The 15149-nt window shown below is 39.5% G+C and overlaps 1 protein-coding gene across 2 annotated transcripts in view; it reads left to right on the top strand.

Annotated features, from left to right (window-relative positions):
• BABAM2 (BRISC and BRCA1 A complex member 2) overlaps nucleotides 1–15149 on the top strand; it is a 401322-nt gene that overhangs the window by 3898 nt on the left and 382275 nt on the right. The window lies entirely within an intron of this gene.

Below are 15149 nucleotides of genomic sequence, written 5' to 3'. Positions count from 1 at the left end.
CCTTCACCTACTAATAAACTTTTCTCACCAGATTCATCAGAATTGAATACCACAGGAATTAAATCAGGTCTTGAACTTATCACATGTTGATGCAGTTGGTTTTGTCCAGATCTTGATGTATTATGTTTCAAGCTGTTTTATTTGTGTTGTGGGCCATTGCTTTATGATCACAATGTTCATGTCTTCTTCTTCTTCTTTTTTTTTTTTTTCTTTGACATGTCTCTTTGTTAACAGTGTGCCATGTGGTTTTTAGCAAGTGTGTTTTTCATTCATTGACTCAGTTTCTTGTTACGTCTATTGCAATTCAGCATGTACTCTTAGAGTTGGGTTTTGGGATTCTGAATCTGATATCATTTGGTAATCTCTCCTAATAGGAAAATTAAAATAGCTAGCCAGAATGAGTCGTTTTTCACAGTGGGGTTGAAACAGTAGTGTCTGACACCTGGAAATGTTGAATTAAAAAGCCCCAACTTTTTACTTCAAAATAAATGTAGATTTACAGAAAATTTACAAAATTCAACAAAATTAATGTTGCTGTAATGTTGTTGATTGTTTTACAAGCATTGTTTGAATTTTGTGACTTGTTCCACTCATGCATGTCCTTTTTTTGGCCCGGAATCCAATCCAGGATCCAAACTGAATTTAGCTGTCACATCTGGGTCTTCTTAACCTATTAATGTTTCTGTCTTTCTTTGTCTTTCATGATTTTGACACCTTTTTTTTTTTTTAAGAGAGAGATTTTATTTATTTATTTGTCAGAGAGAGAAAGAGAGAGAGCATGCACAAGCCGGGGGAACAGCAGGCAGAGGGAGAAGTAGGCTCCCTGCTGACCCTGGGATCCTGACCTGAGCTGAAGGCAGGTGCTTAACCAACTGAGCCACCCAGGTGTCCTGATTTTGACACTTTTGGAAATAGCACTGGTTAGTTATTTTGTAAAGTGTTGCTTAGTATGGGCTCATCTACTGTTTTCCCTTTGTTACAGTGAGAACTGCATCTCCCCCCACCCCACCCCAAGAATACTACAGAATTGATGCTGTATGGTTTTCAGTGTATTAGGTCAGGGAGTACGTGACGTTCATGTCTGTGACTGGTATGTTAACTTTGACCACTCAAGTAAGATTGTGTCCACCAAGTTTGTCCACTGTAGCGTTAGCTCGATCTGACCTTTGTCATTGGTAAGTGTCTTGTGGAGGGATGCCTTGAGATGGTGCAGATGCTTACTTCCTCATGGTACTTTTGGCCACTAATTTCAGCGGTCATGGATGGTTCTGGCCTGCAGTCATTATCACTGTGGTGCTGATCTAAATGATGTTCTATTTCCCTTACTTCCCCCGCCCCCCCCACACTTATTAACTTGAATTCTACTGTAGAGAAGCATTGTCCCTTCTCCCCCAGTCACTTACTTATTCACTTATTTTTTTATGTCAGTGTGAATTTTTAGGTGTTTATTTTAGTCTGTAGGTTATCATCCAAATGCTGTGTTCATTTATTTTGTTGCTCAGTTGTTCTAGCTTTGTCATTGGAGCTCTGTTGAGTTGGTGTTTGTGTCTTTTTGACATATCCCCATCAGTTTTTGAGTATTTTCTTACTAGAAATATGATGCATTCTTGATTCTCTTTTAGCTTTTCTTTTTAGGCTCTTTTGCCTTCTGTAAGTCTTGCTGTTTTTTTGCCTTTTTTTTTTTTTTTAAAGATTTATTTATTTATTTATTTGACAGACAGAGATCACAAGCAGGCAGAGAGAGAGAGAGAGAGGAGGAAGCAGGCTCCCCGCCGAGCAGAGAGCCTGATGCAGGGCTCGATCCCAGAACCCTGGAATCATGACCTGAGCTGAAGGCAGAGGCTTTAACCCACTGAGCCACCCAGGCGCCCCAGTCTTGCTGTTTTTTCACTAAGCAGAAGACTTAGATATGAGGATGTACACTTCCTTCAGTAGGAGGATAGAGAAGACTAGTTAGAGTTAGTTGGACTAGTTAGAAGACTAGTTAGGTTAGTTGGATACTTTATTGGGAAGATCTGGCATTATTTAATCAGTGGGTGGGGAGTTTCTTTTGGGGGTGACAAAAGTGTCCTAAAAGATAGCGGGGATGGTTATACAATTCTGTAAATATATGACAGATGACTGAACTGTGCTACCTGTAAGGGTGGATGGATTATAGCTTAGGGAAGCTGTCCTCAAAAGGAGCCAAACCCATGAACCAGGGATGTTTACTGTCTCGATGGATAGGGCATGGGTTTTTTTTTTTTTTTAAAGATTTTATTTATTTATTTGACAGAGATAGAGATCAAAAGTAGGCAGAAAAGCAGACGGGGTGGGGGGAGCAGGCTCCCCCCTGAGCAGAGAGCCCGATGCGGGGCTCGATCCCAGGACCCTGAGATCATGACCTGAGGTGAAGGCAGAGGCTTTAACTCACTGAGCCACCCAGGTGCCCGGGTGTTTCTTCTTTAGTTTGTCACAACCGCTTTTTTTTTAAAGTTGGCGAGGATGTGACAGGGGACTGATGGCCAGGGGACTGGGATTGGCTTATGGGAGATGACGTCATCTGAACTTCTTACTCTTTGTATCAGTGTCCTGAGGGAACAATTGGGTTCATCAACATGAAGTCACTTTACTTCTTTTCCGCAGACTCCTTCTCCAGTGCTCCCTGATTCCTGAATGTTTGGTTGAGTTTTTAAGTCCAAATAGTGGATCTGATGATACATTTGAAATGAATCCACTAGAACTGGCCGGGTCTGGACTAGCTCTTCGAAAAATATTTGAAATGGCATCATTATGTGGCATTTAGTATTTATGGAATTTAATGGAATTATATGGAATTATATGGCATTTAGTATTTATGGAATTTACTTTCTTTAGATTTAAGAGAGGAATGCAGATACCTCTACCTACATTAACTGAGTTGCTATGCATGAAATGATGTGAAGAGTCTTATGATCTAGAGCATTAGTGATGCCTTTTATGCAGTGCTTGTCTGAAAGATTCATGAAAGTTCCTCAGAGTCTCATTAACAATTCTTTCTTCAAACCTTCCATCAGGCAAAGTGTGCATTCCTCAAGTTTCTATAGCAAAACAGTGGCGGGGTTTGGGAACAGAATGGCTTCTTTTTTAGCGTGTCATTTATTGGCATTTCCCTTTCTTTTACATCAGCAGCACTCATTTACAAGAAATGGGGTCCACATATATCAGTTCTGTGAATCCTGTAGGGCACAGCATGCGCAGAGCTAGTCTTATTTCTATATATGGTTACGTGCCCTTGAAGAGATGAGGTGTGAGTATCTATATTCTAGATCTGGCTCATAGAAGGAATAGATAGGTAAGAATCTATTCCAAGTAAGATTAAAAAAAAAAATAGCAACTCATCTTTCTGTAATGGCCCCTAAATCTTTGTACCTTATGTACACCTATGTATGTATATATGTATGTATATATGTGTTTGTGTCTGAGCTCCATTGCTAGACTGTCACGATCTTAAGGACAGGGTTCTTATTTAATTTATTTTTAGGCCTCCTTAAGGTCTGCTGTGGTACTTTTCCTACATAATGTAGCAAGTAGGGGTTGAGTGAGTGAAGAGGTAAGATGTTTTCCTAGAGAAGTTGCCTGGTTTGGGGATCATAGCGGTTTGAACTTCTGGCTGGGAAACCTGTTTCTCGGTCTGGTAGATTATTGCTTAAACTTTATTATACATAATTCTAGAAAATGTCATTCCTGGATAAGTGAATTGATATTTTTGAAATATCAGTACCGAAAACCAGCACTGGGTTTACTCTTCTAGGTAGAGGGGTCGAATTTTTATTTTAGGGAATTATTCCATGGGGCTCTTGACTGTTTATTAGCTTTTTGCTCTGTGATAATTTGATCCCAAGCATGTGCTATTTGTAAGATGCCATATTTTGTCATTTTTGGTGATTTACTAATCTTGAAGCTGTCTCCATGTTCAGTGTTCTGGAATGGTGCCTGGCAAATATGAGAGAGGAAAGCAGAGGGCTTACTGCAACCTGTGGCAGCCAAGCCTTATTATCTTTTTTCAGCATATCACAGTGACTCACCCTTACTGGCACATGGCTGTGTTTGGGGCATCTGCTGTGACATCTCAGCCGCCCACAACTACCTGTTGCATTTTTTGTTCATGTTCTGAATTTCATTACTTAATTAAAAATAGATACTCAGTGTACTTAGTTACTAAATAGAACCGTTTTCAAAGATGAGTGCTGTAAGCTTTGAAGACAGATCTCCGTTTGCTCCATTGGTCCCTTTGGCTGGCAGGCTGAGCCTTTATTAGCCCTGTGCCTGGAAGGAAGCTGCTGGCCCAGGAGCCAATACTTCAATTCTGAAGATGGGCAACTTTTAACCCTTTAGTATCCAGTTGTTCCCTGGGCTTGTCCATTTCTCTTTCTTTTCTGTGTTCTTTTGTGATCTTTTTCCTTTTCTCCTGTGCATACCTTTATCCTTTATGTATTCATTATATAAAAATATATCCCTAAACCATATATAGTATTATATTGCATGTTTAAGAAGTTTAGAGAAATGATATCATCATATATGAGTGTGTATGTGTCTGTGTGTTTTCTTCCACAGCTTCTTCTGCTTAGTAGGAAGTTCTTGAAATTTACTTATGTTAATACTTAGGGTTCAAGTTCTTTGGTTTGCACTGCTGTATCATATTCCATTGTATGAATGCGCCTCCAATTTTTTATTCACTCTCCCACTCTCACCTTTGTGCAAGAAGGTATGAGAATATTTTCTGGGGCATGGGTTTTTGAACTGGGTGTGTTTACCCATTAGTGGTTATAAAATCTATTGAGTGAGTCACTCCAACGTTTAAAAAATGAATGAGAATAGAATGGAAACTACCAGAATGTGTCACACATAATAAGAGTAAGCACTGTTTTGTGAATTTTGCTTTCAGTTAAATAAGTATGTGTGTACTGGGTTACAATGTGAAATATGTGTGTCATGAAAAAAAATGTTTGAAAGCAAAAAAAAAAAAAAAAAAGTTTTGAAAGCTATTCCTCTAGGTACGTTCCTAGGAATAAAACTGCCGGCTCTTAAGGTATATGCATCTTCTATTTTATTAGATATTGCCACATTATATGAATTTCCTTCCACCAGAAATGAATGAGACTTCCCATTGTTCTGTAGCCTTAACAATAGTCTGCATTGTCAGACTTAAATTTTTGCCAAGTTGATGGGTATGAAATAGTATCTCATTGTTTTTAATTTGTATTTCCCTGATTACTAGTGTAGTGAAGAATCTTTTCAAATCTTTATTGCTAATTCAGATTTCTTCTTTTAGGAATATCCTTTGCCCATCTTTTAACTGGGTTGTTTGTAGTTTTGTATAGGTTTTAAATCATTCTTTATATATTTTGGATATTAATCATTTAGCACTTATATGTATTACAAATATTCGCATTCAGTCTGTGGCTTACAGTCTTAATTTGATGCTACTGATGTCCAGAAGTTTTAATTTTAATGAAGTCACATGCATCAGTATTTTCCTTTTTAGATTTGTGCCGTGTGTGTGTGTGTGTATGTGTGTTTGTGAGAAAGAGAGAGAGAGAGAGACGAAGGCATTTCAGAAAATCCTGTCATACTCAAAAGTCATAAACCTTCCTCTAAGATTTTCCTTTTTTGGTCTTCAAATAGAAATTTATTTTTTTCTGTAAAATATGTTGTGAAATAGGGATATAGTTTTTTTGTTCATGCAATTCGTTGATTGTCCCAGCATCATTTATTGAAAAGGTCATCCTTTGTCTAGAGATCTGCAATGCTACCTCTCTTATTATGTCAAGATCATACACAGATCTGTTTCTAGGCTTTCTGTCCTGATCTGTCAGCCTCATTGTCCTTATGCCAGTTGTACTCTATCTTAACTATTAAAACTTTATGGCATGTCATAATATCAGGTAGGAAAATTCTCACCCATCTTGTTTTTATTCTTAAAAATTCTCTTGCTTAACCATGTGTTCTAGATGCTTTTTGATAACCTCATTTAAATAGTCACATGCCATTCTCTTAGGACATCCCAAATTTCAGTTAACAAAAATTCTTCTTTTTAACTCATTGAGGAAAGGAAATGAAGGGAAACTGATCTGGTGAAGGACTAATTGAGAATTAATGGTCAGGAAAGCTCTCTGAGGAAAGGACATTTAAGTTGAATCACGAAAGATGAGAATAATCCAATGTAAAGAGCTGGGGAAGTTGTTGTATAAAGGGCATATGATGTATAAGGCAGGAGAAAGCTTCGTGTGTTCAAGGATCTGCAAGGCCACTGAGTGTTGGAATGTAGTAAGAGAGCGTGAGAGGGAAATGAGATGAAATTCTAAAGATAGTCAGGGGCCAGAATATGCAGAGCCTGGTGGGCTATATTAGGAAACTTGGGTTTTATTCTGGGTGGAATGAGGAGTTATTGAAGGATTTTAGGCAGAGTGACATGATCTAATTTATATACAAAAAAAAAAGCATTGGTTGTTATATAGAGAGAGACTTGTGCAGGGTAAGGTAGACAAGATAGCTGCCCATTTGTAACAATAGACCAGGTGACAGATGATGAAATCTTACAATATGGTGGGGGTGATGGAGATGGAAGGAGGTGAATAGATTATAAACTAGTTAAAGGTAAAAACATGAGGATGTTGAATCTGGGACTTGAGAGAGAAGCAAGAATGACTTCTTCCTTCTTTTTTTTTTTTTTTTTTAAATATTTTATTTATTTATTTGACAGACAGAGATCACAAGTAGGCAGAGAGGCAAACAGAGAGAGAGGGGGAAGCAGGCTCCCTGCTGAGCAGAGAGCCTGATGCGGGGCTTGATCCCAGGACCCTGAGATCATGACCTGAGCCGAAAGCAGAGGCTTTAACCCACTGAGCCACCCAGGTGCCCCGACTTCTTCCTTCTTAACTTGAGCAAGTGGGTTGAGATGGTTATGCCATTGGTTGAGATGGGGAAGGTTGGTGGAGGAACAGCTTGAATTCGGATTGATTATTGTCTGCCCCTCCTATGCAGTTATCATTGTGGCTCTCCTTTTGCTTCTTCCCTATGTTGAGTCTCATGTTTTCCTTTCTTGTTTTTCCCTCTTGCTTTGTTGGAGCATGCACTGTAGTAGCATCCCAAGAGAGGGAGAAGAGGAGGTTTATTCTTTGGGTTTGTGAAGGTCTGAAATGTGTTTATTCTGCTTTTAAACTTGATTGATAATTTGGGCAGGTATAGAATGCTAGGTTGCAAATTTTCTTCCCCTCAGATTTGAAAGGCCTTGGTCTGTAATATTGGGGACCCTCAACACACATATTGTTGTAGTTCCATGGATGCAGTGTCTTCTCTGCTCTGTAAGGATATTAATTATTGTTTGTTTTTAAAATTGAGGTACAGTTGACGATTACAACTTTTGAATGTTTTAAAAACCATTTTTTATATACTTTGCATTATCTCTGTTTTGCTCTTCATCTTTAGTGTTGGCAGGTTTCCTCAAACTGGTGATTCTTGGCTGTCCATGTCTATTAAGGAGAGAGAATGTAAAATATGAATTTGAAGCTTTAGATGCACAAGTGGACTTCTCAACTGCTGAGCTTCACTGTAGTATGATCATGCATGAACTTGGCCTCTTTATCAGGTGATTGCCAGACTCATTACCTGGAGATCTTATCTCTGTGACTATAAAAGATAGAAGTGCCTGTATGGATGCATGTATTCCTATGTGTCAAGAAAATTCTAACTATTGGGCCAGAGTATGTAAATTTTAAGATTTTGATGTATTTGGTGTATTCTTCTTGGGTCTGGTCTCCTTGAGAGAGACTGGTCCATGTAGCCAGCTGCCCTGGCTGCTCCAGCTCTGTTGGGCCCCACAACCAACCTATCAGCTGAAGGCAGCTGCATGCATGGGCCAGTGAGAGGCCAGCAGAACTGACCAGCCCCTGGCACAGAATGATGAGAAATAATAAATTGTTTCCTTAAGCCAGTAGTGTTAGGGTAGTTTTTTATGCAGCACTAGATAATTGATATAGTAACATATTATATATTCATGTTACCTGTATATTTTGAAGACTGTCCACATTAGTATGGCTTGAACTGCTGCCTCCTTTTAAATGCCTGTATAATATTCCAATATAAGAATGCACTGTAATTTAATCATTTATCATCCAGAGCTGTTCATTTGTATCTGTCTTCTGTTATTAACAGGAGGTTGTAAAGAATCTCCTTTCACATTTATCTTTGATATGCCAAAATGTTTACTTTTTATGTTGTCATCGGATCGATTTCCTTCATTGGTTCTTTTAACATTTTGCAGAATTAATGCCTTTTCCACTGAGACGCCTGTTTTCTTCTGAGACCCCTGTGCTTTCTTCTGTAGTTTTATTGTTCCTTGAAATTAATCTGGAATTCATTTTGGTGTATGATATAATGTAGGAATGGGATATTATTTTTCTAAGTAATCATCTGGGTGTCCTAGCACTATTTATAAGATAAATCCTTGACTTATTCATTATTTTGAAATGCCATCTTACATGCTAAATTCTCCTGTTTATTTCTGACTTTATTTTCAATGATCTGTATTTGCTTTGTGCAATTATACAGCTTTTCAATTCTACAGCTTTATAGTATGTTTGAATACTCATCATCTCACCTGCTGGGAGTTTGATTGGCATTGGATAAAACTTTTTTGTTTGGAGAGAATGGACCTCTTTTACAACAGATTTTAGCAAACTTTCTGTGAGATCAAATAGTGTTTTAGGCATGTGAGTCCTATGGTCTGTGTCACAACAGCTCTTGTAGCGTGGAATTTATGTCAGTACACAAGTGAGTGAGTGTCGCTGTGTTCCAGTGAAACTTGATTTACAAAAAGAAGCAAGTGGCCTTGGATTGTAGCTTTACAATACTGAGCATACTTGTTTTATAATATTGATACTGTCCTATTTATGCCCACTTTTATGTCTGTAAATAAAGGTTCGTGTTTTCTTCATTTTGTCCCTGCACATGGACTCTTCACCTTCTTCCTAGGTGGCTTATTCTTTGGTTGCTTTCCTGTAGAAGTTTCTAGTGGTTTACTGACATAGATAAGAGCTAATATAAAAGGTAGATTGAAGTAGAAGGAGAAGGTGTATTAGAAAATTTAACAATTCATGGGGCGCCTGGGTGGCTCAGTGGGTTGAGACCTCTGACTTCGGCTCGGGTCGTGATCTCAGGGTCCTGGGATCGAGCCCTGCATCGGGCTCTCTGCTCGGAGGGGAGCCTGCTTCCCTTCCTCTCTCTCTTCCTGCCTCTCTGCCTGCTTGTCTGTCTGTCAAATAAATAAAGAAAATCTTTAAAAAAAAAAAAAGGAAATTTAACAATTCAATAATCTCTTATCCAGATCCCTAGGAATATTTAAGGAGAATTCAAAGAAAGTTCAAAGAAAGGAAAAATGGTCAGAGCCAGAAGTGCTAACACAATGCTGGTGGAAGGGGCAGGGGTGGCACAAGGCAGAAGGCAGTTTGGACAAAGGATGGAACCCAGTGAGCCATCTTTAGGGGTGTGGGATGGCAGCATAATATAGTGGTAAGCATGAAGGTTTTTTAGTCAGTGAGGTCTGAGTTTGATTCCTGATTTTGCCACTTTATTAAGTGACATTATTAATGACCTTTGGCAAGTTACATACCTTTTCTGTACCTCAGTTTTCTCTTAATTGAGGATGACATTAATAATTGTCTTACTGAGTAGTGATGGGGAATATATATATATATATAAAAATATATCTCAATATATTTGGTCACAGTGCTCAATAAATGGTCACTATTTTTATCTACAATAATAACAATGCTGTTATTATCATATTAAGTGTTACATATATTACACACATTATTATATGTATTATTATTTTACTGTATTGTTGTTAGGCAGCTGGTAGAATCACTTTGGCATTTCAGAATCAGGGACTATAAAGAGGGAGTGTCCATGCAGGCAGTGTAAAGGAGCTGTCTAAGTAAGACTCAGGAAAGCAGAGCAATATAAGAGGTCACACATGTAACAAAAGTCAGAGATCATGGAGCAGAAAAGGACAGGAGAGCCAGGAATTTCTATTTCTAGGGTAACTCGTTCTTTGCCTTTTGGAGATCAGTGGAGGCAGAAACAATATCAGTGTGGCTAATTTAGATGGTGCAGGTGGATGTACTTTGAAATATTTGATTAGGTTGAAGAATGAATGGGCTTGGAAATGCCAACTTCTTTTTTTATTTTTTATTTATTTTTATTTATTTCAAAGATTTTATTTATTTTTTTGACAGAGTGAGCGAGAGAGGGAACATAAGCAGGGGGAGTGGGAGAGGGAGAAGCAGGCTTCCCGCTGAGCACGGAGCCTGATGCAGGGCTCGATCCCAGGACCCCAGGATCACGACCTGAGCCGACAGCAGACGCTTAATGACTGAGCCACCCAGGCGCCCTGTCCAGCTTCTTTTTTTAACAGACAGAACCTGTTTTCAATAGTTATTAGAGATTGAACCATGGCTTTCTTGAGCAGAGACATGCAGCAGTTCTCAGCAGAGGGTTGAAGAAACCTGCCCGCCAACACCTCGTAAGGTGGGGACTAAGGTGGGGAGCTCTATTGGAGGGCGGAGAGCTAGTGTGGGCGGCTTGTGAGTGTTACAGGGCAGAATTTTGGCTAGGGCTCAGGGTGCTGGGGCACCAGGGTTAGGGCTAGGCACCAGGGCATCCAGACATATAGAGAACAGTGCAGAGTGTTGATATTTTGAGCCCTATTACCGTGCCTAGGTTATCCTCCAGGAATTACTTCTTGTTTTGTTTTGTTTTGTTTTTTAACTCAGAGAAATACAAGTTGTCCTGCTTCTCACGCTCCAGCCCATAGTCTTTTCTTCCCTTCGATCTTTAACTTGGGTAGCTGCCTGTCCAGCTGCCTTGTGATTATAATAGTATAATACAGTAATGTAAATAATGTTAGTGAAACAGTTAATGGGTCTTTTAACATTTCAGAGGGCTTTCATTTATTTTGTATTTAGGGTTTTTTGGGGGAAAAAGTCAAGGGGATAGTATTGGCCTTGGCCCAGTAAACTCTGAAATCATTGACCTTAGGAACTTGTGCTAGGATTCCACAGTCTTCCCACAGAGACTAGAGTGGTGAATGCTGGGAGAACGCTGGCTCTGGAGTTTTAGATGGTTATGAATCTTGGGCTTTTCATGCGCTACAGTGATTTCATTTCAGAAAGACTTCCTTTGGTATGGAATTTGGGGTAGGGGAAGAGGTGAGGGGAAGTAGCCAGTCTAATGTGTAAAGGAAAGGAGGTAGAAGAATCTTTTAGTCTATTCCCAGCTCTACTTTGTACTATTCAAGGGGACAAAAAATCACTCTTATGTTATCTTTTGTATCCTCTCTTCTATGCAGTTTTAAGTGGTATTTTTTGATGGTTTCTGTTTCATTAGAATGGCAAATTTCCAGAGTGCTTTAAGATTAGATGAGCAGGGCTCTTTTAGTTTACGTTAATAGGCACATGTTAATAAGTTTGTCTGAAGACTGCAAATTAACTAGTTCTGTGCTCTCACACAGGTGAAAGGACCCTTATGCCCATGTAGACAGCCCCCTTTTTAACTTCCATGATGGTTGAATAATCCCGCTTTCTGGTGCCATATTCTTGAGAAATAATTTTGTAACTTTCCTTTCAGGGCCACATTTCCCGAGTGATGTGGTTATCTTTCTTGTGGCATGTGATGAAAGTTGTTTTTCCCATTGACCTTGACTTTTTGAAAAATGTATCCTTTTTGTTTTCTGAAACAGTTTTCATCTCAACCTTTGCTCTTGCCAATTTATTGATAAGAGCTCTTGAGTCAAGTGGAAGTTTTGGAGAATATTTTGAGTTCTACCGTGAAGTGGGTACAGTGCCCTCACGATGATTGTTTTTTCTATCTAAGGACTCCTTAGACTTTTTTTTTAATCTGAAAAACATCATTTTTAAAATTTTGTGGCTCAGTAAATTATTACTATGTAGATTCAGTTTGGGGCTTAGCACGTACTTTTCTTGTCTGTGGTAAAACATACGTTCCATTACCATTTGCACCAGTGGCATTCCAGTTCAGTGGCGCTGAGTCCAGTGGCATTCCAGTTCAGTGGCGCTGAGTCCAGTGGCATTCCAGTTCAGTGGCGCTGAGTCCAGTGGCATTCCAGTTCAGTGGCGCTGAGTCCAGTGGCATTCCAGTTCAGTGGCGCTGAGTCCAGTGGCATTTCAGTTCAGTGGCACTGAGTACACGCACATTGTTGTGCAGCCATCACCACCATTCATCTCTAGAACTTTTTTAATCTTGCAAAACGGAAACTCTCTGCTCATTAAATAATACCTCCTAATTCCTCCCTTCATCCACCCCTGGAAATCACTACTTTATTTCCTGTCTGTGTATAAATCTGACCTCTTTAGGTACCTCGTGTAAGTGGAATTACACAGTATTTGTTCCTTTATGACTGGCTTATTTCACTTAGCATAACGTCTCCAAGGTTTTCCATGTCGTAGCGTATGTCAACATTTCCTTCCTTTTTAGTCTTAGCTGAGTAATATTCCGTTGTATGCTTAGACCACATTTTGTTTATCCGTGTACTGTCACTGCATACTTGGGTTGCTCGCGCCATTTGACTATTGTGAAGAATGCTGCTATAAGCATAGGCATCCAGATTTCTGTTGGAGCCCCTGTTTTCAGTTCTTTGGGGAATATACCCAGAAGAGGATTTGCTGGATCATATGGTAATTTTCTGTTTAGTTTTTTGAGGGATCACCATGTCATTTTCTGCAGTGGCCGCATCATTTTGTATTGCCACCAGCAATGCATCAGGGTTCCAGATTTTCCACATCCTCACCAACACTTGTTGGTTTTTAAACTTTTTCTGTTTTTAAACTTAAAAAAAAACTGTAGTCATCCTAGTGGGTATGAAGTGGTATATCAGTGGTTTTGCATTTTCCTAATGAGCAGTGGTGTTGAGCATCTCTTCGAGTGCTTAGTGGCCATTTGCATATCTGCTTTGGAGAAGTGTCTGTTCAAGTCCTTTGCCCATTTTTTAATTGTGTTGTTGATCGTAGTGAGTTGTAGGAGTTCTTTATATATTCTAGATAATTCCTTATCAGATATATAATTTGAAAATACCCTGCCTTTCCCATGGGTTGATAGTACCTTTTTTTTAATTCTGTTGATAGTATTTTTTTTTAAAGATTTTATTTATTTATTTGACAGACAGACATCACAAGTAGGCAGAGAGAGAGAGGGGGAAGCAGGCTCCCTGCCAAGCAGAGAGCCCGATGTGGGGCTCGATCGCAGGACCCTCGGATCATGACCTGAGCCTAAGGCAGAGGCTTTATCCCACTGAGCCACCCAGGCGCCCCTGTTGATAGTATCTTTTGATACACAACATTTTTACTTTTGATTAAAAAGTAATCAAGTTTGTGAATTTTGCTCGATCGCAGGACCCTCGGACCATGATCTGAGCCTAAGGCAGAGGCTTTAACCCACTGAGCCACCCAGGCGCCCCTGTTGATAGTATCTTTTGATACACAACATTTTTACTTTTGATTAAAAAGTAATCAAGTTTGTGAATTTTGCTTTTGTTGCCTGTCCTTTTGGTTTCATATCCAAGAAATTACTGCCAAATCCGGTGTCTTAAAGCTTTTTCCTTATGTTTTCTTCTAAGAGCTTTATCATTTTAGCTCTTGTGGTTAGGTCTTTGATCCATTTTGAATTTTTAATTCAGAGTTTTTGTGTATGGTATAAGGGTCCAACTTCCTTTTTTTCCCTTTTTTTTGTGTGCATGTGGATATCCTGTTTTCACAACACTATTTTTTCCTCCACTAAATAGTTTTGGCACTATCGTTGAAATTATTTGACAATATACTTGTGGGTCTATTTCTGGGCTATTTCTCATATAGTTGGTTTATATGTCTGTCTTTATGCCAATACCACAGTGTTTTGATTACCCTAGATTTGTAGTAAGTTTTGAAATCAGGAAGTCTGAGACCTCCAACATTGTTCTTCTTTGGCCAGATTATTTTGGCTATTCAGGATCCCTTGAGCTTCCACATAAATTTTAGAATGGCTTTTTCTATTTCTGCAAAGGTTGTTGTTGAGATTGTGATAGGAATTGCTTTGAATTGATAGATTGCTTTGTGTGGTATCGACATTTGAACAGTATTAAGTCATCAGTGAACGCAGGATGTCTTCCCATTTACCTGTGTCTTCTTTAATTTCTTCCAGCAATGCTTTGTAGTTTTAAGTATGGTCATCCCTCTCTTTCTGTGGTTTTGGTTTTCGTGGTTTCAGTTACTCATGGTCAACTATGGTCCAGAAGCCAGTGATCCTCCTCCTGACACATCATCAGAAGGTCAGTAGTAGGGACGCCTGGGTGGCTCAGTCAGTTAAGTGTTGGCCTTCAGGTCATGATCCCAGGTCCTGGGTTTGGGTCCCGCATTGGGCTCCCTGCTCAGCGGGGAGTCTGTTTCTCCCTCTGCCACTGTCTGCTGCTCCCCCATGCTTGTACTCTCTCTCTGTGACAAAGAAATCAGTAAAAAATCTTTATTAAAAAAAAAGGTTACTGGTAGCCTAATGCTACCTCATGATGCCTACCTTGTTCATCTCACCGCATCTCATCATACAGGCGTTTGATCATCTCACGTTGTCACGAGAAGCGTGAGGACAGTATAAGGAAATATTCTTTTTTTTTTTTTTTTAAGATTTTATTTATTTATTTGACAGACAGAGATCGCAAATAGGCAGAAAGGCAGGCAGAGAGGGGGTTGGGGGGAAGCAGGTTCCCTGATGAGCAGAGAGCCTGATGCAGGGCTCGATCCCAGGACCCTGGGATCATGACATGAGCTGAAGGCAGAGGCTTAACCCATTGAGCCACCCAGGTGCCCCAGGTGAGGACAGTATAGAGAGAGGAGAGAGAGAGGCCACATTCACATAACTTTTATCACAGTATACTGTTAAAATTGTTCCATTTCCTCATTAGTTTTGTAATTAATCTCTTGCAGGGATTACTTTATAAATTAAACTTTTCATAGCAATATAGGGAAACACGATACACAGAGCGTTTGGTACTGGGCTTTCAGGCATCTGCTGGGGCTCTTGGAATGTATTTACTGTGGATAGTGGGGTCTACTATAGACAACCCTTGCCCCCTTGGTTAAGTTTGT

The sequence above is a fragment of the Martes martes genome (genome assembly GCF_963455335.1).
Source record: "Martes martes genome assembly, chromosome: 9".
Lineage (NCBI taxonomy): Eukaryota > Metazoa > Chordata > Mammalia > Carnivora > Mustelidae > Martes > Martes martes.
This window is presented reverse-complemented; position numbering and strand designations above follow the sequence as displayed.